This window comes from Erinaceus europaeus, chromosome 9 (genome assembly GCF_950295315.1).
Source record: "Erinaceus europaeus chromosome 9, mEriEur2.1, whole genome shotgun sequence".
NCBI lineage: Eukaryota > Metazoa > Chordata > Mammalia > Eulipotyphla > Erinaceidae > Erinaceus > Erinaceus europaeus.
The window spans coordinates 117,680,771-117,686,770 of NC_080170.1; positions in this window are offsets into that span (position 1 = coordinate 117,680,771).

Genomic DNA, 6,000 nt, shown 5'->3' on the forward strand with positions numbered 1-6,000 from the left:
TTAGAATTTCACACTATGGCTGCCATTTGTATAACTAATATACAATTTTCCCCAAATTACAGTAAATTAGAAATTGGCTTACAAATAAATGCTAATATTTATATCTTATTTTTCTTCCTGAAGTTCTTTCAGAAGGAGCTGCTTTAAAGTATATCCTCTTTCCATAAATTTTACAATCTCATCTTGAATTATAGAAGCTAATAATCCACTGCTACAAAGCATACTAAATTGCGCTGGACAACACATATTTGCCAAGTAAATTATACATCATGTTAGGTACAATTTTGGTATCTTTGATGAGAGAATCAGATCTGACAGACTATATTTATAAGCCTGAAGTAAAGCAGAATTGAAACTTAATGCATAATAAAATATATGAACTCAAGGATATATTTGTATTTGCAATTCCAGTGATAAGTTATTCATCTAGACCTGAATTTCACTCCATTTGATGCTTTGATGTGCTTGTTATTTTTTTTTTTTTGTCCACACAAAAAGAGAATTTCATCTACCAGAGCCTAAATGTTCATCTTAAGGCAAACCCTGTTGCACAGTATCCTCTAAGTAAAGACCCATAAGACCCATCTTCAAAAAGCACTGATCTTCTCAGTCTAGAGTTGAAGAAGGTCAATGTTTATCCAGGCTGTGCATGTATCTCCATGAATAATCAAACACTTTGAAAAGATTGATCACAGAAGCAGCAGTCAGCAGAGCAACTATCACATCAAAGGTAATTCCCAGAAACCAGGTAGAAGCAATATCAATGTCCACACAGCCAAACTCACTCTGATGAGCAAACTGAAAATTAGTTATAGACATATGAGGAGTCAGAAAGCATATTAGAGGGACCAGGTGGTGACATACCTGGTTGAGCACACATGTTATAATGTGCTAGGACCCAGGTTCAAGCCCCCAGTCCCCACCTGCAGGGGGAAAGCTTCACAAGTCGTGAAGCAGTGTTGCAGGTGTCTCTCTGTCACTCACCCTCTCTATCCCTCCCTTCCCTCTCTATTTCTGACTGTCTCTATCCAATTAATAAATAAAGATAATTTAAAAAAATAAAAATAAGGCATATTAGATGAGCTTCACAAGTCAATGAGATTTCTATTTTTGATTTCTTAAAGGCAACTCCTCTTTGTTTCCAAGCCAAATTTCTTAGCAATGGCTTAAGTTAGAAGAACTTCAAGTCTATTCTTACTAATTTTCTTCCTTTCATGCTTTTTGCCACCATGATTATCACTATAGCACAGTGCCAGAACTCCATAGGAATCCATCACTCCCAGCAGTCATTTTCCTTTTGTACTTTTCCTTTCCATACATTTTTGTTATAGGAGATAGAGAAATTGAGAGGGTAAGGGGAGGTGAATATAGGGTGAGAAATATATACCTACTAACCTGCTTCAGTGCAGGTGGTGTGGGGAGTTCAAGCCTAGGATTTTGAACTTGGTAACACTTGCACTCAACCACTCAGCCCTTTATAATTTTTCTACTAAGATAACTTCTGTTTAATTCTCACTGTTTTGTTTTTAGGATAAGTCCTTATATAGTCATGGTTATGTTTACTGCCTTGTGTTCAATTACCTCTGGGTTTTTTTTACTTTTTTTTTTCCTTTCAGCTGGGATGATTAATGGTTTATAGTACTTACAGTTATTAGTACATGGATAAAATGTATTATCAGCTTTCTAAAAAACACTCTCACATCCAGCCTAGGTACCCCTTCACCATAATGTACCAGGACCTGAAAACTCCCCCTATTCACAATCCTTTGCCTTGGTAAAAAAAAACCAAACCTAGTCCAAGTTCTATTTTTTTGTCTCCCCTTTCAGTTCTTATTTTTCAGATTCTTTCCATAAGAGAAATAACCCCATATTCATCCTCTTTCTGGCTTATCCTACTTCATATGATTCCTTCAAGCTGCATCCAAGATGAGGTGAAGAAAATGACTTCATCATTCTTAATAGCTGAGTAGTATGCCATTTTGTATATATAGCACAACTTTCTTATCCACTCATCTGTTGTTGGACATTTGTTTGATTTCATGTCTAGGTTATTACAAATCATGTGTTTGATTCCTTAGGATATATCCCCAGGTGACCCCTGTATAAGGAAAACACACAATCTTTTATTTATAAAGAAATTCTCAATACTTATTAGTTCAAATACTTCACATAGGAAATAGGCACTTTATTAGCAGATTCTGATAATTTTTTATGTGTTTTCATCTGTGGTGGGGATGTATACCCCCATTACCCTAGTGCAAATACATTGAAGGTGTCTATCAACTCAACTTTGGGAGTACCAATTAAAACAATTCAATGTAATATCATCTTCTTGAGTCACCTTAATATTTTTTCATTTGTGTATATGCATAAGTGCATAATATACCTATGTCATCTCTAAATGCTTAATGTCAAAATGAAGATATTTTGTGTAGTGGTCTTAGTGACTCTGCATACAATATCTTGGATAATTGGAGCTCAGTTGCTCTGATATCTTGTCTGAAATTCCTATAACTATGATAAATATTATGTACATATTGATTATTTTCATGGCCAATTTTATAATTGAACAAAACTGAGCCAAAATAAACTATGTTTAAATAAAATAAATTGCAATGACATTTTAACACAAATGAAAAATAAATTAGCTCATTATGTGCAAATGGACATTAATTCACATGTGTGATAGTTGATGGCATTGTACTTGTGTTATTAATATGAATTATAAGGGAAGAACTATTCAAGGCTTGCACAATGAATTACATCCATGTCTATGTCCAGCGAGAAGCAATTATAGAAGCCAGAACTCCCACCTTCTGCACCCCATAAAGAATTTGGTCCATACTCCTAGAGGGATAAAGAATAGGGATAAAGAATAGGGATAAAGAAATGCCCAAGAGGGGATAGGTATAGGAAACAGAATTCTGGGGATGTAAATTGTATGAAATTATACCACTGTTCTTGATAGCTGCATAGTATTCCATTGTGTATATATACTACAGCTTTCTCAGCCACTCATCTGTCGTTGGGCACCTGGGTTGCTTCCAGGTTTTAGCTATTATGAATTGTGCTGCTATGAACATAGGAGTACACACCTCTTTTTGGTTGGGTGTTATGGAGTCCTTGGGGTATAATCCCAGGAGATGAATTAATGGATCATATGGAAGGTCCATGTCTAGCCTTGTGAGAGTTTTCCAGACTGCTCTACACAGAGGCAGGACCAATTTACATTCCCACCAGCAATGCAAAAGGGTTCCTTTGTCCCCACAGCCTCTCCAGTATTTGTTGCTGCTGTCCCTTTGATGTATGCCATTCTTACAGGAGTGAGGTGGTATCTTAGTGTTGTCTTAATTTGCATTTCTCTGACAATCAGTGACCTAGAGCAGTTTTTCATATGTTTGTTAGCCTTTTGGATTTCCTCTGAGGTGAATGTTTTGTTCATATCCTCTGCCCATTTTTTGATGAGGTCATTTGCATTTTTGGTGCTAAGTTTGCTGAGCTCTTTATATATTTTGGTGATTACTTTCTTGTTTGCTGTATGGCATGTGGAGATCTCCCATTCTGTGAGGGGTCTCTTTGTTTGTTTAATAGTTTCTTTGGATGTGCAGAAGCTTTTCAATTTGATGTAGTCCCATTGGTTTGTTTCTGTCAAGAACAATGAACCCACCTTCTCTGACCCATCTTGGACAGAGCTAGAAGGAATTATGTTAAGTGAGCTAAGTCAGAAAGATAAAGATGAGTATGGGATGATCCCACTCATCAACACAAGTTGAGTAAGAAGATCTGAAAGGGAAACTAAAAGCAGGACCTGACTAAATTATAAGTAGGGTACCAAAGTAAAAACCTTGTGGTGAGGGGTAGACATGCAGCTTCCTGGGCCAGTGGGGGCTGGGAGTGGGATGGAGGGATGGGTCACAGTCTTTTGGTGTGGGGAATGGTGTTTATGTACACTGCTAGTAACGTGTAGTCATATAAATCACTAGTTAATTAATATGAGAGGGGGAAAATTAATTGTATGTCTCAAAGTTTTTAAAACACAGACTGAGTCTTTTTAATATATAGATTGTGTATTTGATACGGGGACTCTCTCAAAAGCCTAGACCAAGTAGATCAGAAGCAACCAATAGCACAGCTATATACAAGATACTGGGTACTGTAGAGCAAACCATAACAAAAGGACTTTTCAAAGTTAACCCAATTACCAAATAATGTGATGATAACATTAACTATCGATTGTCTTTTTCAACCCTAAGATAGCAGGAACCTCACATCTCCACTATAGAGCCTCTACTTCCCCCAGTCCTGGAACCTTTGGATAGGGCCCACTTTCCCGTATGCCTCTCCCAATCCATATCAAATAATATTGCATCTGCCAATCGCAACCTAATCAACACAATGATTGCCATCTCAACACGCTTCATCTCAGACTGTGTCCAGAGACTTCACTTGTGGAATGACAACCCTTCAGCTTCATTACTCGGGTGAGACCTTTCCTTTCATAGTATTCTCTAATTCCATCCCAGGTGATTCACTTTCTAACAAAGTCCCAAAACCTAGATATACAGCAGTTTCTGTGAGAGAGAGCGTATGTTCACTCATATCCATAAACTACTGCAAAATATATACCTGAAAGCAGAAGTACACTAGAGTTTTCAGTGAGTACCCCCCTAACACTTCCTCTATTCCAACCTTTGGGTCCATGATTGCTCAACAATTTGTTTGGCTTTGTATGTTAACTCTCTTTTCAGTCACCAGGTTCCAGATGCCATCAGGATGCTGGCCAGGCTTCCCTGCACTGAAGACCCCACCAATATGTCCTGGAGCTCTGCTTCCCCAGAGACCCACCCTACTAGGGAAAGAGAGAGGCAGACTGGGAGTATGGACTAACCAGTCAACGCCCATGTTCAGCGGGAAAGCAATTACAGAAGCCAGACCTTCCACCTTCTGCAACCCACAATGACCCTGGGTCCATGCTCCCAGAGGGATAGAGAATGGGAAAGCTATCAGGAGAGGGAGTGGGATATGGAGATTGGGTGGTGGGAATTGTGCGGAGTTGTACCCCTCCTACCCTATGGACTTGTTAATTTATCCTTTCTTAAATAAAAATAAATAAATAAATAAATAAATAAATAAAAGAAATTATACCACTGTTAACTTAAAATCTTGTTAATTATCATTAAATCACTAATAAAATTTTAAAAAATAAAATATCTGTCCTTGTAAATATTGCTTCATTCCACTTGCATTGATTTCTTGTCTTCATCTATTTTTTTATGTTCCTTTTTGTGAGATACAGAATAAAATAGAGAAATTAGAAAAAGACAGAATGAGAGAAATAAACAGTAACAGAAGAAAAAGCATAGTTATTGTGTGACTCTGAGATCTTTATGCATATAAAATTTCAAAGGCTGTATATGAGATTATATGTATAATTATAAATAATTTTCTAATAAAATTTTCTTTTTTATTTATTTATTTATTTATTATTGGATAGAGACAGAAAAATTGAAATAAGAGGAGATAGAGAGGGAAAGAGACAGAGAGACATCTGCAGCACTGCTTCACCACTCAGGAAGCTTTCCCCCTGCAGGTGGTGACCAGGGCTTGAACCTATGTCCTTTCCCACTGTAATGTGTGCTCTTAACCAGGAGTGCCACCACCTGACCCTTAAAATTGCATGTAATTAGATTTCCATGTGATTCAACAGCCATTGCTACATCTAATTTGGATTACTTGAGTTCATTCGGAAGCATCTTAATACTTAGGCCCTCCAAAATAGTTCTATTGCTAGTATTGCATTTAACTACCCCTGGTTTTGACTATGTCTAAATACCCTACTTTGAATTACTTAAAACTGTGCCTTAGAAAACAGATAGTTTGTTTCTCAGACTTCACATATTCCTGCTTTATAGTTAAATATCATCCAAAGAATAGATCAGAGCACGGTCCTTCTCTAGTAGCAGTTGACTTCTTAGCATTTGATCTTGAAATTCCTCAGGA